The sequence below is a fragment of the Orcinus orca genome, chromosome 12 (genome assembly GCF_937001465.1).
Source record: "Orcinus orca chromosome 12, mOrcOrc1.1, whole genome shotgun sequence".
Taxonomy (NCBI): Eukaryota; Metazoa; Chordata; class Mammalia; order Artiodactyla; family Delphinidae; genus Orcinus; species Orcinus orca.
The window spans coordinates 8462668-8488829 of NC_064570.1; the positions used below are offsets into that span (position 1 = coordinate 8462668).

Consider the following 26162-nt stretch of genomic DNA (forward strand, 5'->3'; position numbering starts at 1 on the left):
ATAGGTTTTGAAAAGGATATTTGTTACATTTAACCTAACATTTCTAGGTATTTTGTATTTAGGTTGTTTTCACTTGGTTGTGGTTTGTCTGTTTGTTCTGGTGGTAGAATTAGCAGAGGTTCCAGTTTAGTTCATAGCGTTGTGTGTCTTGGGAGCAGGGCACAGGGCATTAGTTTTTGCTGGTAAAGTTCTAGCAGACCAAGCAGGGCTCAGGTTCAACCACTGTGGCAGCAGCTGCCCCACATCTAGAGTGAAGCTGACTGGGGCAAAAGCAGCAGCTCACCAGAGGCGCCGCTTCCGGGGCGCTGTTCTCAGAGCCATTCTTGGAAGCCCCACGAGGGTCCTGCCCCTTCAGCTCTTCCAGCGACCCTGGCAGAAGCGGATTCCCTTTGTCAAAGCTCTTCCTCCTTAAAACAGGAAGAGTGCTATTTGTTATCTCCAGCTGAACCCGGCCTGACACAAACACCAGAAGCCTAAAGATAGAAGTGATTAAATATATAAAAAAGGAATCAGCCATATTTGTAATTGAAGAAATGCAAATTAAAGCAAGATACATTTTTTAAAATTTTCCTATTATTTTCTAAAGAGACATTTCACCTATCACATTGGCAAATATTCAAAATATAATGCCCAGTCATGGTAGAGACTTGAGGAAGCAGAGATATCATACCATCATTCACTGCTGCTGCTAATATAGAATTAGTACAATCTTTCTGGACGAGAAAGTTTTAAAAATGTGTATGACCTCGGACCTAGTGATTCTACTTCTGAGAGTTCATCCTAAAGGAATAATTAGGATGTGCACAAAGATTTAATTGCAAGAATGTTCAATGAATTGTAGTCTAACTTATTTAAAAGGAAATTATGTCATGTTGAACAATTGAGGGCTGGTCAAATAAATTATGGCATGTACGTAATATAGAACACTATCCAGATTTAAAAAATCGATAGTAGAAGAATGCTAATAACGGGAAACTCTTGCCAATATATTAAATGAAAATAGCCGTTGTAAACAATGGGCACAAGAGGGTTCCATTTTTGGTAAAATAAGAAGTTGATAAAATAATGTTTTCAAAATATTAACTAATAATATGGATGAATCTCACAGACATCATTTTTTTTTAACACATTTTAAATATTTATTTATGTTTGGCTGTGTTGGGTCTTCGTTGCTGTGCACGGGCTTTCTCTAGTTGCGGCGAGCGGGGGCTGTTCTTTGTGCCGGTGCACGGGCTTCTCATTGCGGTGGCTTCTCTTGTTGCGGAGCATGGACTCTAGGCGTGCGGGCTTCAGTAGTTGTGGCACACGGGCTCAGTAGTTGTGGCTCACGGGCTCTAGAGCGCAGGCTCAGTAGTTGTGATGCACCGGCTTAGTGGCTCCGTGGCATGTGGGATCTTCCTGTACCAGGGCTCGAACCCATGTCCCCTGCATTGGCAGGCAGACTCTTAACCACTGCGCCATCAGGGAAGTCCCTCCCGGACATCATTTTGAACAAAAGGAGCCAGATATAAAAAGTGCACATTAAAAGAAATGAAAATGGTGTTTACCTTCATGTGTGGGAGGCAGGGGTGCAGGGAGAATGGATATTGACTGGGAAGGAACATAAGGGTAAGTTCCAGGGTGCTGGAAATATTTTCTGTCTTGAGCTGGGATGTCAGCATGTAGGTGTCCACAAAAGTAAAACTGTTTTGAGTTGTGCACTTGAGATGAGTGTCTTCAGGCACTTTATTGTTTGTGTGATAAACCTCAATTTAAGAAAAGTAAAAATCTTTCTGCTGATTGTCCCGTGCCCTGCCCCTAAACACCGCTACCATCATATTAGAGCATCCAGTATGGTCGGTCACCTGTTCAACGTCTGGAGAGAGGTGTGAGGGAGCGGTAGTCCGAGCAGCAGCAGAGTTAACACCCAGGGGCGTTAGGCCATCGGCAAGGTGCAGCTTCACACTGAGGCTCGGCTTAGTCTCTGATCCTACCCATGAGGATAACCCCATCTTAAACTGTCCTAGGGTATGAAAAGATGAGAGGAGAATATGCCCCAGGAGAGGAAGGGGATGAAGGTGAGCGGTGGGGAGCACAGACACTGAAAATATCTAGTTCATGAAATTCCTAAGCAGAGAAAGTGGTTAAATGCCTCCCATTGCAAAGGTATAAAGGAAGGAGGGAAAGAGAGAGGAAGGAAGGAAGGAAGGAAGGAAGGAAGGAAGGAAGGAAGGAAAGAAGGAAGGAAGGGAGGAAGGAAGGGAGGGAGGGAGGAAGGGAGGAAAGCAGAGAGGGAAGGAAGGAGCAAAAAAGACTTAAAAGATGTAGCTAAAATATAATACAATTATGGATGATTTTTTAAATTTTCGCTTGTCTGTATTTTCTCAATTTTTGTTTTTTACAATTGTGTATTATTTTTGCAATAAGAAAAGGAAGCTGTTTGTTCCTGCTTCATGATACTTACACTGCATGCCGTGGTGGGAAGTCAACAGTTCCCAACAGGTCCTGTTCAATTTTGACCTTAGGTCAATCCACCCTGGTTTTACGTGACCTCAGGTGGACCCACCCTTGTCTATGAGCATCTTGGGTAATTTATCACCTTTAGGATTGTGCAAGCAACATGACTTTGTTGGGAGTCTTTTTTCTTGATAACAAATTACTAAAGACATAACCCAGAAAGAAAGTGTGCCCAGGAGCACGTATGCGCAGAGCAGGCTGGTTTCTCTCCAGCGCTACACACAGGTGGGCCCTAGGCACAGAGCCACAAAGGAGGGGGTGGGTTACCTTAGGCCACCAGGGCCTCGGCTTTCCATGCTCCTCCCCGCTTTCAACACTTGTTCCCAGGAAACGTTCTGTAGTCTCTTTCATACTGAATTTAAAAGCACTTAGAGAGAGATCAGAGCTCTCAAGGGGCTCAGAATCTAAGATCAGAATCTAAGCAGAGACGCTCTAGTTGCAGATTTCTGCAAAAACAATCAACCGCTGCACAGGTGTTTTAATGATAGAATAGGAAGCCTGCGTCAGCCCTTGAATAAAAGCTGCCACCAAGTCTGCCACTCTAAGGCCCTGACCCCACCCCAGCTCCCACCCCAGGCACTGCTCCACGTTCCCTGTTCCTGCCTGGGATGGTCCGTGGTTGTTGGCACGTTGTAAAGCCATGTCAACATTGACTGGACCCCATTCTACACTCAGTTTGGTGACCAGACGCCACTGAACAGAAAGTTTGAGGCAGGCTGTATTGCCCCAAGAGGCTTCTCTGGGGGAGGTGGGCTCATCAAGTACCAGAAAGATGCAAGTACAGACGGTCCCCAACTTACAGTGGTTTGACTTACAATTTTTCCACTTTATGATGTTGCAAAAGTGAAACACATTCAGCACTCGCTGTCACTGCCCAGCATCACGAGAGACGATGGTCCCGCATTTCCCTGGTCCAGGAAAAGATCCAAATTCCAAATCTGAAGTACGATTTCTACTGAATGTGTGACGACAGTCAACAAACCAATACCTTATAACCACTCTGTACCCAGACAAGCATTGTTTTCACTTTCAGTACAGTATTCAATAAATCACGTGAGATATTTCAACACTTTATATAAGATAAGCTTTGTGTTAGATGATTTTGCCCAACTGTGGGCTAATGTAAGTGTTCAGAGCATGTTTAAGGTGGGTGAGGCTAAGCTATGGTGTTTACTAGGTCGGCTATATTAAATGCATTTTTGACTTAACGATATTTTCCATTTACAATGGGTTTCTCAGAGTGTAACCCCATTGTAAGTCAAGGAAGATCTATAGTTGGGACCAGTAGGGATAGTTTGCGTAAATGATTGAAGGCAGGACAATGATGAAACTCATGTGGCTGGAGCAGAGACTTCTAGATGGAGCTCCTTCTCCCCAAAGGCTGGAGCAGAAACTGAAACACACTTATTGATGGACAGATGGATGGTAGGATATCAAAGAGTGAGCTGATTAATTTGTATTTTATCTTAAAAGTGATAGTGAGTCAAACAAATGATTCTGAGCAGCCCAGTGAAAAGTTGAAATTGTACTTTAGAAAGATGTATCTGCAGGATGGATAAGGAAGGGAGAACTGGTGATAAGGAAGCTAGGCTGTAGCCTACTCCCCAGGAGAGAAAGCACTTAGGGAGCCAGCCACAAAAACAGACATTGTGAATTAAGAAGCATTGGACTTTAGTGCCTCATTGGGTGTGAAGGGTTCAAATGAGGAAAGAATCGAAGGCAGTGCTGACATATAAACCTGGAGAAATCTGATACATCCCCTAGCTCTTCCCATTCGTTCATTCACTGAACACCAGTTGAGCACTTACCATGTACAAAGAGCTAGAGATTTTTAAAAGATGGGTAAGAGAGACAGCATGTACTCTTGAGAGGCTCATAGCCTAGTTCGAGAGAAGATAGAATCCACAAAATGATGTGAAGATGCAGGACTTGCACTTGGTCGGGGTGCTGCAAAGCATGGAGAAGGGTCTTTAATTCTCATGACAGGCACTGTCATCGACATGAACCCTGCTCCCCCATGCTGGCTCATTCTGTCATGGCTTTAAATAGAGGCAAAGGCTGGAAAATTCCTAAGGGGCTGGGTCGGGGGTGGATCTCTGGGACCAGTGAGAAGGAGAGCACTGCAGATGGGAAGGAGCCCCAAGAAGCATGTCTCCCTTTCCTGAGCACAAGGTGTGGTGGGTGGACCCCAACGGTACCAGGTCACCTCACATTTGGTTACATCCCTTCTTAGATTCTCACGTATTTTTCCTCTCACTATTCTGCAGATAACACTGAGAGTCCTTGATGCTGGAGCTGGAAAAGATAGTTTAGTATATACAACCTCATCTGTAGACGAAGAAAACTTCCCTTTCAGTGCTCCTTGTTCTTCATTCCTCTCCATTTGCTCTCACTAACAAGGCTTAACTATGCTGGGTCATTAGAAAGCTAAGTGGGGACTTCCCTGGTGGTGCAGTGGATAGGAATCTGCCTGCCAATGCAGGGGACACAGGTTTGATCCCTGGTCCGGGAAGACCCCACATGCCACAGAGCAACTAAGCCCGCGAGCCACAACTACTGAGCATGCGAGCCACAACTTCTGAGCCCACACGCCACAACTACTGAAGCCCGTGTGCCTAAAGCTCATGCTCTACAACAAGAGAAGCCACCACAAGGAGAAGCCCGCTCACTGCAACAAAACAGAGTAGCCCCCGCCCGCCACAACTAGAGAAAGCCCGTGTGCAGCAACAAAGACCCAGTGCAGCCAAAAATAAAATTAAATATTTTAAATAAAAAAAAAGCTAAGTGAAAAGTACACAATAATTTTTTTTTTTTTAATTTATGGCTGCATCGGGTCTTAGTCGTGGCATGCGGGACCTTTCGTTGTGGCACTCGGGCTTCTCTCTAGTTGTGGTGCTCGGCCTCAGTAATTGTGGCACGCGGGCTTAGTTGCCCTGTGGCATGCAGGATCTTAGTTCCCCGACCAGGGATCAAACCCATGCCCCCTGAATTGGAAGGCAGATTGTTAACCACTGGACCACCAGGGAAGTCCCCATAATAATGTTTTAATGGAGTCACAGAATGGTGCTAATAGCTGGTAATGACTTAATGTGTTTTTCCTTCTAGGGTCATTTACATTTTATAATAGAAAGTTCTTAAACACCCTTAACAACAACAACAACAAACCCCAAACAAATGTTAATAAAAGCCAACAAAACAAAATGAAAACAGATGAAGGTATGCATGCCCCCAGGTGGATTGTATCAGATTAGAGCAGAAGAGGGTAGACAGGCTTTCTGCAGAGGGGAGTAAGAGCTTCTCAAATTTCACCCTCCAAACCCAGGTTGCTGCCCCCTTGGCCTTCTATGAACGCAGCTGACCCTGTACATACAAATTCTTCTCACACGGACTAAGATGATGGATGTATGACCTAACTGGGAGAAAGGGGCAGGTGGGAGATAACAGTATGAAGGCAAGAGGACACCAAAGAAACACAAGACATGAGTGATGACAATCCCTCACTCCTCTTTCCTAATACTGGGATTTGAAATTATTTCACAAGCAATGTAAGGTATGTAATGTCACTTGCATCTCAGAGATACAGATCAGTGAGTTGGGGTCAGAATCCCTGGGAATCATCAAAAGACAGGCCATCTATTTTCAGTGCAGCTGCTGATGAGCTGGGACCCACCTTCCCACAGGAGGTTGACTGTGTTCTCCAGTCTTCTGGCCTGACTTCCTCTCCAAACAATGTAGAAATGTGTGCACTGTGCAGAGGCCCAGCCAAGGGGACAGAGAAGCTGAAATCCAGCTCATGCTCAGCTCACTAAGCCTTGAATCATGGGCAGGTCTGCACCGCACCAGAGAAAAGAGCACTTTTTTTTTTTTCTTTTTTAGTGGTCTGACCAAAGAAGTGTCTGTACCTAATTTGAACACAGGAATATGTAGGTTAGGGACATCTATCTACTTCTTGTCTCCCTGGAACCTACACAAGACTAAATTGATGCCTCTGGAAATAAGTAAGCTACTCTCGGTCTCTCCAACGGTCCATGTCAGACCATGCCAAACAAAACAGTGCTGAATTTAAAAGAACACTGTGAAGAGGAATCTCCCTTGTCTTTCCAAGTCCCTTGAATGAGTGTCCACTACTACCCCATCTATTCAACATTGTACCGGAGGTCCTAAACAGTGCAACAAGGCCAGAAAAAGAAATAAAAGGTTTAAAAACTGGACAGCAACAAGTAAAACTATATTTATTTGTAGATGACAGGATTATATAGAAGAAAATGAACAAATTATTAGAATTAAAAATAAACTTAGGGCTTCCCTGGTGGCGCAGTGGTTGAGAATCTGCCTGCCAATGCAGGGGACATAGGTTCAAGCCCTGGTCCGGGAAGATCCCACATGACGTGGAGCAGCTAGGCCCACATGCCACAACTACTGAAGCCCACATGCCTAGAGCCCATGCTCCGCAACAAGAGAAGCCACCACAATAAGAAGCCCACGCACCACAGTGAAGAGTAGCCCCCGCTCATTGCAACTAGAGAAAGCCCAATGCAACAGAGACGAAGACCCAATGCAGCCAAAAATAAATAAATAAATAGATAGATAGATAAATAAATTCATCAAAGTGACCGGCTATAAGGTCAATATACAAAAATCAATCATATTTCTATATACAACAAAAAAATTGGAAATGAAAAATATTTGAACACCATTTATAATAGTATCGAAAATATAAATACCTAAGAATAATTCTAACAACAACAACAACAAAATGTGCCCAATCTCTATGCTGAAAACTGTAAAACATTTCTGGGAGAGAAATTAAAGAAGAACTAAATAAACAGATATTCCAACATAAATGAGGGAGAGTAATCTATATAGTAATAACATTTCTATATTCTGCTTAAAGTGATAAAATAGTAGTTCTAATTAGACTGTGAAATATTAAGTATGTACATTATAATCCCTAGAGCAATCACTAAAAACATATACAAAGAGATATAATTTTACAACTCAATAGAAAATTAAAATGGAATACTAAAAAATATTCAAATAATCTAAAACAAGGCAGAAAGGGGAAATAAAGGAAAGAAAAACAGAGAGAACAAACAGAAAAGAAATAACAAAATGTTAAAACAACCTAAATCCAGACATATCAATAACTACACAATTAAATGCAAATGATCAAAACCACAGGTCAGCAAACTTTTTCTATCAGGTGCCAAATAGTAAATATTTAAGGACTTCTCAGCTATATAGTCTGTTATAACTACTCAGCTCTGCTTTTGTAGGGGAAAAGCAACCATAGAAAAGATTTAATCAAATGAACATAGCGGCACGTCACAACGAAGACCCAGCGCAGCCATAAGTAAATAAATAACCCAACAACCCTCTCGCATGTATTTAATCTAGAAAAATGAAAACGTATCTTTACATAAGAACCTGTACACAAACGTTTACAGCAGCACTAATTATAATTGTTAAGAAGCGGAAACAACGCAAATTTTCTTCAACCAGTGAAAAAACAGTGGTACCTGCAACAACACAGATGAATCTCCCGGGCGTGACACTGAGTGAAAGAAGCCAGACCCGAAAGGCTGCCCATCGTGATCCTATCTATATAACATTCCGGAAAAGGCACAGCTGTAGCCGCAAGGAATAGATGAGTGGTTCCCAGAGGTTACAAGCAGGGCAAGGATACGACGACAAAAGGGCAGCACAGGGAGTTCTGGTGTGATGCAACTGTTCCCAATCCAGATTATGGTGGTTACACCCTACATGTGTCAAGTCTCGTAGCACTGTAATTTTTTTTTTTAATGTAAAAAACTCAATGTTATTGGATGTTCACGTTAAAAACAAAATAAAATAAAGACACCATAAGAAACTTAACAGGCAAGACACAGACTGGTAGACTATATTCATGATACATGTGCCTAATAAAAGACTTATATCCAGAAAATATAACACATTCCCAGAAATTGTAGGGAAAAGACAGACGAACCCATTAAAAAATAGAAGATCTGAACAATCATTTCACAAAAATAAGTCAATATTGACCTAAAAGGTCAATAAGTTAGTAAAGGGGCTCAACATCATTATCCATTAGAGAAAAACAAATGAAAGCCACAAGGAGATCTTGGTACATACCAAGAAATTGTTTTAAAAACTGTTAATGCCGGGGCTTCCCTGGTGGCGTAGTGGTTGAGAGTCCGCCTGCCGATGCAGGGGACGCGGGTTCGTGCCCCGGTCCGGGAAGATCCCACATGCCGCGGAGCGGCTGGGCCCGTGAGCCATGGCCGCTGAGCCTGCGCGTCCGGAGCCTGTGCTCCGCAACGGGAGGGGCCGCAACAGTGAGGGGCCCACGTACCGCAAAAAAAAAAACAAAAACAAAAAACTGTTAATGCCAACGGTTGGCAATGATGTGAAGTAACTAACTTTCATATATCAATTCAACTTTGGGGGGGGGGGGAACTGCTAAGCAGTGTCTATTAAAACTAAACATATACTTATCCTATGACATAAAATGTCCACTCATCTGTATAAACCCAAGATTGTGTGCAGGTACTCACCAAAAGACCATATGAATGCTCACAGCACCTTCATTCCTAATAACTGAAAACTGAAAACCAAAATGCCTGTCAATGGTGGAACGGATAAATTAATTGTTGTATATTTCATACAATAGGATACTACCCAGTAGTAAACAAACTACTGATGTACGCATATACCATGGATGAATCTTACAGATATTACGTTGGGTGAAAGAAACCAGATGGGAGAAGGCACACTATTTGGCTGCAATTATATGAAGTTTAAGAACAGGCAAAATTAATACACAGTAATAGAAGCCAGAATACTGGTTACCTCTGGGGTGATAAGTATTAACTGGGAAGGAGCAGGTGGACACCTGGGGTGATGAGGTATATTTTCAATATCCTATATCTTGATCTGGGAGCTGATTACATGTGTAAAAGTTCACCCAGCTGTTCTCTTAGGATCTGTGCAGCGTATTATGTGAAAGTTATACCTCAATTTAAAAAAAGGGAAGAAAGATGAGGAATGAAGGAGGAAAGAAAGAAAATGAAGGAGAGAATGAAAGGAAGGAAGGGAGAGAGCGAGGGAAGAAAACGAGACAGAGATGAATATGATCTCCAGGGGAGCTCCTCAAAAATACGTTATTGGGTAGGTACTGTTGTCTGCATCTTAAAGACGCGACCACGCCGAGGTTTGTTGATGTGTTCAGTGTCACAGAGCGGGTGTGTGACGCGAGCAGAGGCTGGAACCCCGTGTGCACGACGCCAAAGCCTTTGTTTTTCCACCTACTATCTCAAGTCACCTCCTCCTAGAAAGGTGACCCCAAGAAATGCCTCCCTGAATTGATCATTTCTTGGTGGGAAGGATGTCTATCTTACATCCTTTTCAAACAGGAAAGCAGTTAGAGGAGTGTAGCGCTGAGTTCTGTTGAAGTGGAGCCCGACAGCGCCGCGTCACTCACACAGAAACGCAGATTCCGCGGCTGATGACGAGCCGCAGCGGACCACCCTCCCCGCCTACGACAGGCGGAAGCAGGCGCGCGAGGGCCCGGCTCTCGCCGCCCCTCCCCGCAGGTGGTCGGGCCTGGCAGCTCACCTGCGAGCGCGCGGCTGTGAGCTGGCGGCTCAGGCCCGCACGCATTTATAAGGCGCTATTTTGGTCGCGCGTCCTGATTGGCCGGCCGCGGCTGAGGACACGCTCGCGCGCGCCGCGGGGCGAGGCGGAGCCGAAACCCGGGGGAGGAGCGCTTCCGGCGGCCTAGAGGGCTGGCGCGCCGGGGGCTGCGGCGTGCGGGGCTGCCGAGCTTCCCCGAGGGCGATCTGGGGCCGCCGTGGCCGCTCAGCAGTCTGTCGGTTGGGTGACATTTTAACAAAAGAGCCTGTGTCACCGAAAAGGGGCTGGTAAGAATCAACTGATTCACGCTTTTGGAGGGAGTTGCCAGAAGCCCTGACACTCACGAGCCACATGGCGGGAACTGCGAAAACCATAGCAGATGCGAGCTCGAAGCCGCTCGAGTGTCAGTTCCTGTGTGTACAAGCGCTTGCCAGCTCCCTCTGCAGACCTGTCTTTCTGTCATTCTTACCTCGCCCTTTGCTAAACCAGCCCTCTGCGGCCGCCAGCCCTCTGAGGCCGTCATCCGACTGCGGCCGGGCCTCCATTCCTCTCTTACCTCGGTGCTGTCATTTACCCTTTCCTGAAGCAAGAGGAACAAAACACTCCCTGGACGTCTCAGGAGGATCTCATTTCCACCACATTCCCCTATCGTGGTCAGAGCCACGTCTGGCCTTCCCTGCTTTCTGGCTGTCCATCAATCAGGTGGTATTACTTCTCTGAGTTTCAAGGTTTTTTCTTTTGGTGACAGAGGCTGGTTTGAGCTGCTTTGGTGAAAGTTACTAAATAACTACAGAGTGTGATTCACGGAAAATCCTATCGTGCTTAAAAAGATAAGCAAAAAGGACCATCTGAAGGCACCACTAGCTATTGGATGGGAACTTAGCTTGAAAGGGATTCTGTTTAGGAGTTCTGTTACCTCATTAGAATCACAAATATTACCTCTGGTTGCAAAACCCTTAAAGGCCTTTGAGATTTCCTGAGCTCACAGCCTTGAAAATCATTTGCATTTAGATATGTAGAAAGAATATAACTTAGTAACTATTGAACACGTCAATAAAAATTATCATTCATTATCTTTTTTTAATTGGGCTTTCTCTAGTTGTGGCGGGCAAACGGGGCTACTCATCGTTGCGGTGCGCGGGCTTCTCATGGCGGTGGCTTCTCTTGTTGCCGAGCACAGACTCTAGGAACGCGAGCCCAGTAGTTGTGGCTCGCGGGCTCTAGAGCTCAGGCTCAGTAGTTGTGGCACACAGACTCAGTAGTTGTGGCTCGCAGGCTCTAGAGCACAGGCTCAGTAGTTGTGGCACACGGGCTTAGTTGCTCCACGGCATGTGGGATCTTCTGGGACCAGGGCTCAAACCCATGTCCCCTGCATTGACAGGCAGATTCTTAACCACTGCACCACCAGGGAAGTCCCTCATTAAGTATTTTCAATAAGCCAGGCATTGTAAATGCTTAACAGGCATTTCTCTTAATGCTTACAAAATCCCCATGACTTAGATACCATTATTCCTCCCATTTTACAGAAAGGGAAAGTAAGGCCAGAGGGATTGAATAATTTGACTGAAGTCACATATTAATCTGGTGTCAGTGCTGGGATTTATACCCACGGTGGTCTGATTCCAATGTTTGTGCCCTTAAGTACTAAGCTGTGTAGTTTCTTTTTTCCTTGTCTTATCTGATTAGGAATTCAGTCTTGTCTGGCACAAAAGGAGTTGAGGTCAGTCAGTAAGTGCTGTAACTTCTCAGGAAGATGTTTGTCCTGCTGCTGGCTTAAGAAAAGGATTACTAGGAAGGGAAAATAATGGTGCCAGGGGTCTTAACATTCTCTGCTTCCCCTGAACAACAGACCGTATTCAACCTGGAGTACAAAGTTTTGGAAAAGATTTTGAATTCTGTTGTGCCCCTTGATATGCAGACTGGACTGTTTACAAAGTGGCCTCACTTAGATCCACTTGGTTGGTTAGGAGCCGAGAAGCAAACTGGTCTTAACAGTGACTTTCAAACATTTTTCTACACATTCCCCCACAGAGCTACCAGAACCACCTGATGGAAGTTAAAAATGCAAGACACGCAGTGGCTCCAAGGCTCCAAATCCCCAGCCCGCCACCCTCCTTCTCTGTCTGATGTTGTGTGCGTTTCCAAACTTCTCTGAAACCCATTTTTCTTATCTGCTGCAAGGATTAACTGAGATCTGTGAAGTTCCTGGATTAGTGTATGGTGTATATAGATACTAGATGTTTGTTCTCTGTCTTGCCCTTTTCCTTGACTGTTTAAGAAGGAAAGCACCTAGTTGTGACAATTAGCCCTTTATTTCTTTTACAGAGCTACACTGACGGTACTAAATTTCATAGTCAAGTAATAATTTACATTAAGACCATTTATTATCATCTATAACTTTAAAAATTCTTATTGAAATTTCAGCAACATCATTTCCAAATAGCAGCTTCAGCTTTCTTTGTGTCTGTCATTCATTTAACAGATAGTTACTAAAACTCTATTAGGTATAAGACATGGTTATTCTTTAATAGAGCTTTCTGAAAACATTTCAACAAAATAGCCTGTTCACAAGTAGGCATTAGGGAAATAGACTGTATTTTATGGTAATAATAGCTTGTTCTTTCTTACTGGGCCTAAGCTTCAACTCTGAACTTAACTCTTCTTGAAAATTATTTGGTCTGACAAGACAAAAAAGAAAAACAAACATAAAAAACTAAGAACAGGAACAACTAGGCATTAACAAAAATTAAAGGCATGTTTAAAAAATATATAATGCAGAGGATGTTTCCCCTTAAAAGCCAATTCATTTTTGTTGATTGATCTTGTGTAATCAATTAACAGATCGTTTTCATCACTGCTAATCAGGCAAAGAGACGCTTTTAAGTCTTCTTTTCAAATATAAAGTTATAAATATGCTGTGTTCGTGCGTGTGTTGCGCGGCGAGGTGGCAGTGGATATTACTACAAAAATGCAAACTTCACGAACCATTACACATCCAAATAAGTTTTAAGTAGACTGAGCCTCCAGAAACTTGCAAGGCATTACGTTTAACTACATGGTTTGAATTTAAGTGGAGCTTTTTCCTAATTCAAAAGTGTGTGTATTAGGCAATAGGCAACACGTACTTGATACAAAAATACCTGTTTGGATTATTTGATTCAGTCAAAGGAGCAGCCAATTCAGTTGAAAAGAAATGAGACACATCCACTTTTTTTGGCCACTTTAACCAATACTTTTAGACTTAGAAGTCTTTAATAGAATTTGTGTCTTAGGGGTGAGAAATTAACATACAATTATATATGATACGAGAAATTAATATATACCATAATATACAAGATCAGCTATTGAAAGTAACTGAGTTATTAACTACAAAAATGTAGTAATATGAACTGAGCACGTAGTGTAATAGACACCGAATGCCAATATTGCTCAGTATAATGGTTTTGATTCATCCTTTTAACTCCTTTCATTGCCAGCAAGAGTAATTTAGGGTGTGATTGGCTCAGATTACTTTTTTGCTCCAATAAAGGGCTCCTTTTGAAAACCTGCCTGTCACTCTTTACTGTTGCCCCAATACAACATCTTCTGTTGACAAAACTGAGAAACCAAACAGTAGCAGGTAATGGAAGTGCCCTCTACTCTTGCAAAGCGAGTGAACACAGCCTCCGCCCTGGAGTCTCACCCAACGAGGATCTACATGTTAAATGGCCCTTCTGAAGCATGCATGCATGCATTCATTCATTCATTCAACAAATAATTCTGGGTCTCTTCTTATGTCCCAAGCATACAAATAAATATGAAAGTCATGGTAACTGCTATAACTGGCTTGCAGTCTAGAGGAGGTGAGAGATGAACAAGCACATAACGCAGCTGAGAACTCATTTCTACCACAGAAGAATTTAAATATGTGTGCAAGGGCGTAGAATTGGAGAAAGCTACAGAGACTGTAGGCAACACCAAGCTCAAGGGCTCAGGCTGTGGGAGTCTTAGGAGATGAAGACAGAACACAACAGCCCGAGATCCACACTAAAGCATTTGATCACCAAACTGCAGGTTGTGTGGAGTCCAAAGGCATTAAGAGGGTGTCCAAAAAGCTGCTTCCTGAAGTCTGCAGACTGGCTGTCCGTGCTCTACCAAGGGAAGAAAAATGGAAGACTTGGATCTGGTCTACGGTTCTCCTGAGTGGTGGTATTGCCCAAGCACACGCCATGGTAAGGTATTTTACTAGCTCTGCTTTACCCAGGATTAGAACTTCAGCTGCACTTGTGGGTTTTTAGGGAAATTATCTTGCCAGACATCAGTCCTTGTTCTCTGACAGTAAACAAATGGTTCCAGCAGCCTGGGGGATAATTGTCACACTTAATACACACAGTATTATAATATGTTTAGACTTGGACTTTTGTCTAAAAACTGCAAGTTTAAGGCTTTTTACTGACATTGCTCACTTTACTGTGAAACACACGATAAGCCTCTTTGCTTTACTTGGGAGGTTATAGTAATGGCTCGTTCAAGGTCCTAGCCAGTTTGCATTACAGAACGCCACAGTCACTAAAGGGACACATTTGAACACAAGCACAATCGATAAGATGAAGGCTGAGTGTTCCTGCCGAAGGAATCAGTAGAGCACAAGAAGTGCACACGGTGGCATGAACACCTGAAGATCGGTTCAGAGGTACATCTGAGCTAGGAAAGGTGCTGGATACTGACTCTGTAATGGCTGTGTTTAAAGACTGCGTAACTCAAATTTCGTTACGCAGTCTTTATGAATGAAATACAGAAATGAAATACAGAAATATGAAAGTCGTGGTAACTTTGAAATACAGAAATGTTCCTCGCCATTCACTGTGTCTTACACTGGGCAATCTTGATTATTCCCTTAACAGTAAAACTAGGGAATTATACCAGGTGGATCTGGGCAGGATGGTTCATGATGGTAGCATTTTACAGCAGGAATCCTAAAAATGCCTGGAATGCAAGATAAACCCTTCTCTGGCTAACATCAGCAATCATCAGATACCTTCCCATGGTCCTTGGTCACAAGCCCCTTCTTCAAAGCTCACTTCAGATGACAGAGATCACTGGCTGAAACATTGTGGTGATTGCTGTGGGAATCTTGACTAAAGGGAGCTAGCTAGCTAGCTAGCTAGCTAGATAGCTAGATAGCTAGCTAGGGCAGCTGCACCAGGTGCATGAAAAGCCTTTTAGGAAGGAGCTGTTTCACACCACTAGGGATAGGCTGTCAAGATGGGCAGACTTTGAAAAAGCCTGATGTCTAGCCATTTCCTAGGCATTCTCCAAAAACTGGAAGTTTCCAAGGAAGAGCCAGTGGCATACATTCTAGAACTGGCTGCATAACAACTCACTTGCCAGTAGAAGTGTAACTTTCAGAAACATGCTGGTGCCTGCAGCCCCAAGGGTCTGAAGCTCTGCTGGCCAAAGACCAAGGACAAGACTCAAAAGAGGCTCCAGCTCCAGTTCTGGCTCCAGCTCAGGCCTCCTAAAGGCGGCTACGCACCATAAAGGTCTCCATGTGCCATGTGAGGAAAGAAGGACGGGTGTCTTCCTGGGCTGCTGTCTGCATGAGGCTGGCGTCCTCCTGTGCTGTTTGTACAAACAAACCTGAGGCAGGAGCTGTCCAGAAAAATTAATGTCGTTGATAATGGGACAAAGAAGATTATGTGTCACCTGATAGGATGCAGTAAGAACATGAAGCACTTCTGTGAAATTCCTACCCAAAATGCCTAATCTGAATCTAATTATGAGAACATATCAGACACACACGAATCGAGGAACATTCTACAAATTAACTGACCTATAACCTTCACAATGTCAGTGTTGTGAGAGACAAGGAAAGACACATCAACCATTCCAGACGGAAGGAGATTAAAGACATTTGACATCTAAATGAAGTGCCCAATCCTGGACTGTATCATTTGTCTCTAAGGAATGCCGTTTGGACAAATGGTGAAGCTTGAATGGAGTTGGTAGTAGTTGTAATGTTCCAGCGTTGATTTCCTGGTCTTGATGGCTACGTTGTGGTTATGCAGAAGACTGTCCTTGTTTGTAGACCATCTGCAGTAAAGTTTTTAGGGATAACAGGAAATCATGCCTGCAGCTTACTCTCAAATTGTTCAAGAACTAACAAGATCTTTGAATTATTCTTGCAACATTTTTGTATTTTTGAAATTTTTTTTTTTTTTTGAGGTACACGGGCCTCTCACTGTCGCGGCCCCTCCCGTTGCAGAGCACAGGCTCCGGACACGCAGGCTCAGCAGCCATGGCTCATGGGCCCAGCCGCTCCACGGCATGTGGGATCCTCCCAGACCAGGGCACGAACCCGTGTCCTCTGCATCGGCAGGCGAACTCCCAACCACTGCGCCACCAGGGGAGCCCTGAAATTTTTTTTTTAATTTATTTACCTTATTTATTTATTTTTGTCTGTGTTGGGTCTTCGTTGCTGCACACAGGCTTTCTCTAGTTGCGGCGAGCAGGGGCTACTCTTTGTTGGGGTGCGCCGGCTTCTCATTGCGGTGGCTTCTCTTGTTGCAGAGCATGGGCTCTACGAGCACAGGCTTCAGTAGTTGTGGCGCGTGGGCTCAGTAGCTGTGGCTCGCAGGCTCTAGAGGGCAGGCTCAGTAGTTGTGGCACACGGGCTTAGTTGCTCCGTAGCATGTGGGATCTTCCTGGACCGGGGCACGAACCCGTGTCCCCTGCATTGGCAGGAGGATTCTTAACCACTGCGCCACCAGGGAAGCACACATTTTTGAAATGATTAAAACAACACAAAAATCCAAGGACTTCAAGCGTGCTAGGGCTAATACTTTGTATTCTACCATTCGTTCATTTACTACCATTTACTATTATTTACTACTATTCATTCAATTACTACCATTCGTTCATTAAGCATTTAGTAGGCACCCACCAAGTGTGAAGCAGTCTGTCTAGTCGCCCTTGCTGAGCCAATTGTGCCCCACTTAAAAAAAAAGGATTCTGAAAAGTTGGGCCTGGCAGCACAAATTTACTATTTATTTATTTATGGCTGTGTTGGGTCTTCGTTGCTGCATGCGGACTTTCTCTAGTTGAGGTGAGCGGGGGCTACTCCTCGTCGCGGTGCGCGGGCTTCTCATTGCGGTGGCTTCTCTTGTTGGGGAGCACGGGCTCTAGGTGCGCAGGCTTCAGTAGTTGTAGCGCACGGGCTTAGCTGCTCCGCGGCATGTGGGATCTTCCCGGACCAGGGCTCGAACCCGTGTCGCCCTGCATTAGCAGGCAGACTCCCAACCACTGCACCACCAGGGAAGCCCCCAAATTTACTTTTTGAGATCAAGTGTCTATTGAAGTCAGAATCTTCAGCACAGTGAACACAACCCCTCGTTCTTTCCATTGAAGCGTCCTTACAGTTAGGAGCCATCTTGAATCATAAAATGCTTACCTAAATGTTGCCAAGGCTCTAACTGCTTACTGCTCAAGATTAATGTCATCTTCAGATTGGAGATACACCCAGGGGCAGGTCCAAGTTTTATTTATGCCCCCCCCAGATAAATAATACAAAATTATGAATTAAAAACTTGGCATAGGACCTTTGCAAGGACCTTTGCAAGGGACCAGGCAAGTGAGGTGCCTGAAACTCATGATCTACTTTCTCCGTAAATCCACCCCTGACTCCACACTAATCAGACCGACCCCCCTATTCGTGAGAGTCAAGAGGTCACCTGACTGAACGACTTCCTCTGCGGTGGTGTCTTTTAAATCTAGTGAATCAAGATTCTTCTAGGACTTTTGTCTCCAGATAAACCTAAGCTTTGATTTGGGCTGTCGCCTTAGACACCCTCTTGGTATCAACAGAATGACCGAACCCACATGTGAAGGAGACTTGTTCAGTGGAATGCCAGAGTTCTCATGGGTTTGTTCACCAGGGGGTCATGTTTCGTGCACAGAGGTCATACAATAAGGCCACAGAGAACGACTGTGGAGTTTACAGTGTCATTTGTGTAGTCATTCTGGAGAATGTCACAAGGCTGTTAAGTAGAGTAACCATTTACTGCAGTATTTTTCTCACCTTTACCACGTAGGGAGTGTCACCTACATAATGAAACCTGCCATGTGCCTGGGCATGTGTGGTACTGCATGAGATACTACAGACCCTTCTTAACAGGGAATCCCCAAGCCGCGGCCTTATGTGATCCTCCATGACACGTCCCCACCTCCGTTCGATTCTCAGGGTCCCATCATTAGAGCCACCGTGGTCCTCATTTGGCTCCTTACTGCCCACAGGTCAAGGTTTTGACTCCTTGGGTGCACACAGGCCCTCACATCAACCTCCACTGTGCCTTTCCAGCCTCCCCTCCCCTTGGCCCCATTCCCTCCTCCACTCCAGCCAACCCGGATGCTCTCCCGAAAGAGGCCACGTCCTTTCACACCCACCTCTTTGCCTTCACATCCTTCTCGCAGTGCCCAATGCATCCTTTTACCTCTTCTCCCTCTGGAGCCCTGAAGAAACAGCCTGTCTTAGTCGGCTCAGACTGCTATAACAAAATACCACAGACTGTGTGGCTTATAAATGATGGAAATTTATTTCTCACAGCTCTGCGGGCTGGAAGCCCAAGGTCAAGTGGCAGCATGGTCAGGTTCTGGTGGGAGCCCTCTTCCTGGTTCATAGCTGAGGCTTTCTTGCTGTGTCCTTATGTGGTGGGAGGGCTGAGGGACAGCTCCGGAGCCTCTTTTATAAGGGCACTGATCCCATTCATGAGAGTTCTTGCCTCCCAACCTGAGAACCTCCCAAAGACCCCACCTCCTGATACCATCATCTTTGGGGGTTAGGGCTTCAACATATGAGTTTTGGGGGGACACTTTCAGACCATGGCACAGCCCGAATGTCACCTCCCCTCTCAGAGATAGATTGGGCACAGAGTGTGCTATTCTTACTTCTACCTTCGTCACCTTCAGTTTAATAATACATTTTTTGTCAGTTGTTCCCAGTGGCCCTGAAACAGCCAGAGGCAGCAGGGGCCTCATCTTGCCCATCTCTGTAGACCCAACACCCTCACGCCGCGCCTGGTGTATGTTTGCTATGCGATTGTTTCAGTAAGCTTCAGCTACTAATAATATCAGCAAGTATTCTATTCACTGACTGCTTATTCTCTGCCAGGTTGAACCAATACATGCAGCTGCTAAAATGCATGTGACCCGAGGAGCGGGTGGGGCCTCTGGAAGGCCTCCTCCCTCCAGTAAATGAGGGTGAGATGACTGAGTTGTCCTCTTGGACTGAGACCTGGGATCCAGAGGTCCACGGGTGGGAGGGGCTCCCAGGTGGCCAACTTTGGTCAACCAGAGGCCACTGTGGGAGCCTCCCAGGTTAGGGGACATTCTCTGAGGTGGGGCTCCTCAGGAGGGCAGGGCAAGGAGAACAGGCCATAGGTGATAGGGCTCTCCAGCCAGTGCCAGGGAAAAGAGGAGACACAAGAAGTGGCCTTGGGTCTCTTTACCTGTACAGTTGGGAAACATCCTCGCATGTTGGCTAAATCCTTGAAAGAACAGATGAAGGACTGGAGTAGCGCTGATGCACTAATAACGACCGTGTAAAACCTTCATCGTTTCACATACAAATCCATCTGAGGAAAACGCAAAGCTCAGCCAACTGGCCTTAAAATTGTTCGTTGTGCCCCATTAAAGAGAAAGGGAGGAGAGAAAGGCTTGAAAAGTGCCAGAGACTGTGGAAAATAAATCATTGCTGTTTAGATTCTGCCCATTTCGTCAACGTTCCCTGCTGCTCTTCCAGAGAGGTCTGGCCTAGCGCAGCTTGACATTGCCTGACACCTTCCATTTGTCTCTTGGTTTATCTCTCAAAGGGAAGTATTTGGGAGAAGCGAACGCCCCACTCTCTGCCGCAGGTGCCTTGGTGACTGCATTCAGCGCGGCTCTCGCTGTCGTGGAGGGCTAGAGCACGCGGCTTCAGGGCCTGGAGATAACCAGCCCTAGAAAACCTGCCGCTAGGACATTCCGATCCTGGATCTCATTGCACCTTGGGTTCGAACATGCCCGGGTCCACTGTGGCTGAAATAGAGTCTGCTGTATGGTGCCATTTCAAGGTAAGGACAGGCTTGTTTAGAATATGTTAAAGTCACTTTTTCCACTGGTAAATTAGTCCTGAGCACCTTGAGTCCTTTCCCCTGTTTATGTCCAGGAGCAGGGACAGTCTCAGTCCTTCCTAGGCCCTGGGATCAAGGCCCTTCTGCCCTCTTGTCAAGACCATGCAATTCTCCCATCCATCCCAGCATCATGGGCTACCCTCCTGCTTTAATTGGGAGCCCTGTGTTCTGGGATATGTTGGCCCAAGGCTCAGAAATAAAGAGGAGACCTAACACTCTTCTGCTTCAGCTAATAATAATAACAACAACAACAATATCAACAAGTATTCTAGCTACAGATTTCTTGTGCTGTGCCAGGCTTTACACTAAGCACTTTATGTATCGTCTCATTCCATCCTCACTCCAGTCCTAGGGGATTGGTGTTACTGTCCTCATTTCTCAAACCTACCTAGTCTCCCAGCTACTGAATGGCAGAGTCCAGTTTCCAAGCTCCTAGCCTCTCCAGCCCTTCCGCGCCCCCAGGGATATCCGGCAGGCTGATCCTGTCCTTGAACCTGGAGCAGTTGCCGTACACCATGAGGATTCCCCAGGTCACCCACTGCCTTATGGACGATCTGGGGTATTTTTACTCTCCTTCCCATCCAATCTCACCACGGGGGACCCATCTCAATTCTTCATGCTCCAGGAAACCTCCCTGACTCTACCAGGGTCCACTGACCAACCCCCCTCAAGAGCTCTCTAGTACCCCAAATACTCAAAGTGTGATCCACAGACCAGCAGCCTGGGCACCGACAGGGCGATATGTGGAACCTGAGACCCTATCCCAATCCATGTTTTAACAGGACTCCAGGCGACTCCACTGCGTTTAGGCCCTCGGTGATCTATGTCTTTCTCACTTATCAATGGCCTTGTATGGTTGTAGAGCTGTTTCTTAGGTGGCCCCTTTGTCTTTCTGGAGAGATTATAAGTGGAATGTTGGTTTGCCGCAATCACTGGGGGCAGTCTAAATTGGATAGTTGGAACAGAACAGGTAATTTGGGGTCCTTGCCCCCAGAATGATCATATCGTAAGCCCTGTTGAACGGCGTCTTGTACATCAGTATTATCCCAGGGATCCCAGTGGCCTTTTGGACACCACCTCCCCTTGACTTCTGTTTGGGTCCTGGAGGTGCATAAACATTCATTGATTTATGTAGGGGTTTTAGGGCACTGAGGTTCCTGGAAGAAGTGACACTTTGTTTTTTTTAATGCTGAAAGAACCCAGCCCAACCTCTGGAATTCTCCCCTAGGGCTGTCTCTTTGACCCCACGTCTCAGGTGTCCCAAGTGCCCCAATCCTTACTGCATTCTTGGCAGCCCAGCTACACTGAATCAAAGAGGAAGCCACCTCCTGGGGGCTCTGGAATTTCAAAGCCCTGTTCATGAAAGAGTTCGTAGGAATCCTGCGGTTTCTACCAGGCTACCACCAGGTCCCCTGGCTCATTGTCCTTCTCCAGAGCTGTCGCTGCCTCTTAAACAGCTCTCACTTTTAAAATCACCTATTTAACATGTGCATCAGTGCTGAGAGAAAAACTATATATATATTTACTTTTTCTCACTTCCTGGGGGAAGGGTGGGACCACACTGACTACTCTTTAGCAGGTGCAATGACTCACTGTGGGGCCTTTTAGCAGGGAGGGGAGTGATTTGCGTGGTCTTTGGAATGCAGGTATGGGCTGTACTTTCAGGCGTGTTTGCTGATAAAGGATAGTTGTGAGAGGCAAACCTGTTACCTAAAATCACGTAGTGTGTGTGGTGTGTGTGTGTGTGTGTGTGTGTGGTGTGTGTGTGAGTGTGTGTGTGTGTGGTGTGTGTGTGTGTGTGGTGTGTGTGTGTGTGTGGTGTGTGTGTGTGGTGTGTGTGGTGTGTGTGTGTGTGTGTGTGTGTGTGTGTGTGGTGTGTGTGTGTGGTGTGCCTTCCCCCAGCCCCCATCCCTTGGAGGAGAGGACAGTTTATATTAGGGCAGCCTTTGGCAGGGCTGGCGTGCCAGAAGGTTCTCTCTGTAATGGGAGTCAGTACATCTCCTTGGGCATAGCCCCAGGCCTGCCCTCGCAGGGAATGTACCTCCTCTTGGCGGATGCCAAGTTAGGTGCTCTTGAGGCTGTAAGGATGCAACTGAGGCAGGTGGTGTCAGAGCGCGTTGCCTGGCTCTCCACGAAGACCAGTCCCAGGCTTTCAGGGCGCAGGTCTGGAGCGCTGAGTCTCCAGTCAAGGCCAGGGAGGGGCATGCTCACCCACAGCATAGGCTCAGCTCGTGGACAAGGGAGCTCTGGGCTGGCTCTTGCATTCACGGTTTGCAAGACCCTTGAGCCTTGGTGCAAGTGAGCCAGTGGCCTTAGAACAGCTCAGAACAAGGCCAAGGAGAGTGCAGTTGCGGAAAGCAGCAGTTGGGTGGAGAGGCCTGGTGTGGTGACGATTTGTGCGTTGGGCCATCCTTTCCCCTTCTCTGTTCCAGAGGTGTGTCATAGAAGGGTTAGGACAGTGAAGTCCAGCGAGCCTGTCAGGGTTCCAAACTCAGTTCTGCTGCATACTAGACGTAGAGCCCTTAGGCAAGTTACTAAACCTCTCTGTGCCTCAGTTTCTTCCTCTATAAGATGGACCATAATAGCATCCACCTCATAAGATTGTTGTGAGGATTGAAGGGATTAATTCATGTGAAGAGTTTAGAACAGTGGCTTAATGAGTATACCATTATTCTTTGGGAACAAAACTCAACATCCTAGAGGGTGGCAGGGATGGGGTAGGGGAAGCATTTTAATCTTCTGAAACCCAAGAGACAAACTTCACCCATAGATTTTTCTATACTGTCAAAAAGAAAGACCAGCACATACGTCACTTCCTATTGTCAGGGTTACCTTTTCCGATTATGCTGTAACGTGGTAGCAAAGCCCTAACTCTGCTTTAGGAGAAAATCATACGTTAAGAAAAAAAATTGAACATTGAACATGGGGCTGGCTCTCAAGCCATTTCCATTTTTAGAATTAACTCTATGGTCTCCTAAAATGAAAAGAATATCAGTGTTCCGAATCTATAGCTGAGAGCTTTTGATTGATATTTCTATGTAAAACATATGGTTTTATGGAGGAAAGACAGGTCTTCAACTTAAGTGTATTTAGATTTCTGCCTCTTTTTACAGTACCTGTAATACCAATCACCACTTCACTTTTTTCAGGGTCTGCCCTGAATCTGTTGAAAATCCATGTAACTGGAAAAGGCAACACTATATTAATCTTTGTGCATCCATTCGTTCATCTGATAGCCAACAAGCATTTATTAAGCATCTACTACGTCCCAAGTTAGATGTTGTTAAGACTGTAAGGATGCAAGAGATCCAGGGCCCTATCTTGGGGAGACTATAATACAACAGCACACAACACACATACACTAAACGAGGATGGAATCAGTAAAAGAAGAAGAAATACAGAAGACACCACAACATGTTCACGTCAGGATTAGCTAACTTGTTTAAAATTATAAAATCAAATCCAGTAACATTTGCAAATGTGGACATGTTCTCTGTTGAATAGCTCAGAGGCGTATTGACTACTCAACCTGAGGAGTTTAGAGGCTTGGAGAGAATCACAGTCACACAAGCCACAGCCAGACGAGCCAAACAGTGGTAATCAGACGAGAAAAGGAAACAACATGTCTCTTTAAGCAAAAGATTTCGCAGGTGGCAATGAAAAGCAAACAAAAGAACAAAGATATAGAATAGCGTTCCCTTTCATAAACAGTTTACTATAATCTTACGAATTAATATAAACTCCATATGTACTTCTTGTACTAAGAAAATGCCCTGCTTTCATGAAACAAAAAGAGCAATTCCCTTTAGAGAAAGGGAACTGTTGTCACATAAAACCTATTGCCTAGCAACAAAACAGCAACTCATCACACCTTTCTCCCAGCCATAGACACACACATTTGTAAGTCATGCCCCCTGACTTAGAAATACAGGATCCTTTTAATAGGATCCGTGGTTACGGTAAATGGGTTTTAAGGTTCTAGTTTAAAACGCAAATCAGTATGAAGTCCTGCCAATTGCTAAGAAGTTAGTCATATAGTCAGAGCCTCGGAAAAAGCCATGATATAATAAAACTGGGTTCCTTTGGGCTGGGTTCTCTTTTTCTTTTCCGATACTGAAAGTTTCTCAGAAGTGTCTCTCTCCCTCTCTCTCTCTCTCTCTCTCTCTCTCTCTCTCTATCTCTCTCTCTCTTGCCCCTTAGCCAGGGGCACTGGGATGGTCCTTCGTCTCTGGCTCTCATGCTCAGTGTGAAAATGGAATCATGCAACACAGCAGCTCTCTTCAGAGTCTAAATCTATTGCTGAAAACCCAAGCCCATTTCAATGTCAGATTTGTTTCATTGCCTGATGCTAAGTCAAAATGAGCAGCTCATCTCACTTTCAAATGTTGTGTATAACAGAACCAGTGGACTTGATGTTTGGGAGTGAGTTGCTTACCAACATTCTGTAGAATAGACTGTATTCAGTAATATGACTCACAGATAAATTACTTCACCTTCATGGACCTCAAACTGGGTGTGCCGTTTGCTATAGATTGACTCAGTGCTTAACCCTTCCAGGTATGGGGAAATTCCACTCACCTTCTTTCTCCCAAAGTCTCAGGTGTTTCTGAGTGGTGGCAAGGGCGTCCGTGGGAGGCACAAACTGCTGGCTTGGGAAGATGGTGGCCCTCGGGGGCCACCTCACCTGAGAGCTGGATTCATTGTTTCTATGTTCCAGCTATCAACAGGGGCATTAATTACAGGAAAATGCAAATCTCAGCAGTTTGGCAAGTAGGGGTAAACACTGGAATACCTTTCATCGCTAGCTGTGTAGGCAGTTTTACGTTCAGGAAAAGTTCAATATTCCATGAGATGAAGCATGTTATCCCATCCCATTTACTGCCTTTTTGAAATAGACATTTAAAGTGTGTTTTTCTTGTCAGCATTCCAAGGTCTTAAACCTCTAATGCTAGCTGAAGGCGTGAATAGGAGGGAGGAGTCTGTATACCTGCTCTGTGTGTGCCCCATCTAAATGTTTATAAATGTTTTCTTGTGCAAATAAACGGGGACATTGCTGTGACACCAATAGGCATACATTCAGCTTCAGTCATCAGGGACTTTGTGATTTGATGATTTGTCATTTTCTTCCAATCTTTTTTCTGCTTAAGATCAGTTACAGTAGGAGTCCAATGACTTGTGATAACAGCAAAGGCAAAATATTTAATCTGAGCTCTGAAATGTTGCGATAGTCTTATTACTGCTAATAGAGGGCTGATGATTTCTGCAAGAGTTTAGAAGAATCTAGAGTGACAAGCTGAAACAAGAGACTGAGAAAGAAGTTGTTTTTTTTTTTAAAAGACATTCATTTTTTAGAGCAGTTTTAGATTCACAGCAAAATTGAGGGGAAGGTACAGAGATTTCCCATATGCCCCCTCACCCCCCTCACAGACTCCCCCATTGTCAACATCCCTCACCCCAGTGGTACATTTGTTACAACTGATGGACCTGCATGAACACATCATCGTTACCCAAAGTCCATAGTTTGCATTAGGGTTCATTCTTGCTGTCGTACGTTTTATGGGTTTGGACAAATATATAATAACATGCGTCTGCTATTATAGTATCATACAAAGTAGTTTCACTGCCCTGAAAAGCCTCTGGGCTCCACTTATTCATCCCTCCCTCACCCCAGTCCCTGGCAACCACTGATCTTTTTACTGTCTCCTTGGTTTTGCTTTTTCCGCAGTGCCGTATAGTTGAAATCATACAGCCTTTTCAGGTTGGCTTCTTTCACTTAGTAATATGCATTTAAGTTTCTTCCACATCTTTTCACGGTTTGATGGCTCATTGCTTTTTAGTGCTGAATAATATTCCACTGTCTGAATGTACCACACTTTGTCCACCACCTAG

General features: G+C 45.0%; 1 protein-coding gene and 1 long non-coding RNA gene across 2 annotated transcripts in view; one reads left to right on the forward strand and one right to left on the reverse strand.

Annotated features, from left to right (window-relative positions):
* EZR (ezrin) overlaps nt 1–26162 on the forward strand; it is a 164266-nt gene that overhangs the window by 63045 nt on the left and 75059 nt on the right. The gene's annotated exons all lie outside the window — the stretch shown is intronic.
* Nucleotides 1115–10091, reverse strand: LOC125960675 (uncharacterized). Its single transcript, XR_007470594.1, has 2 exons — nt 8629–10091; nt 1115–3404 (listed from the first exon to the last, which is right to left on the reverse strand). It is a non-coding gene; the product is annotated as an uncharacterized LOC125960675 (long non-coding RNA).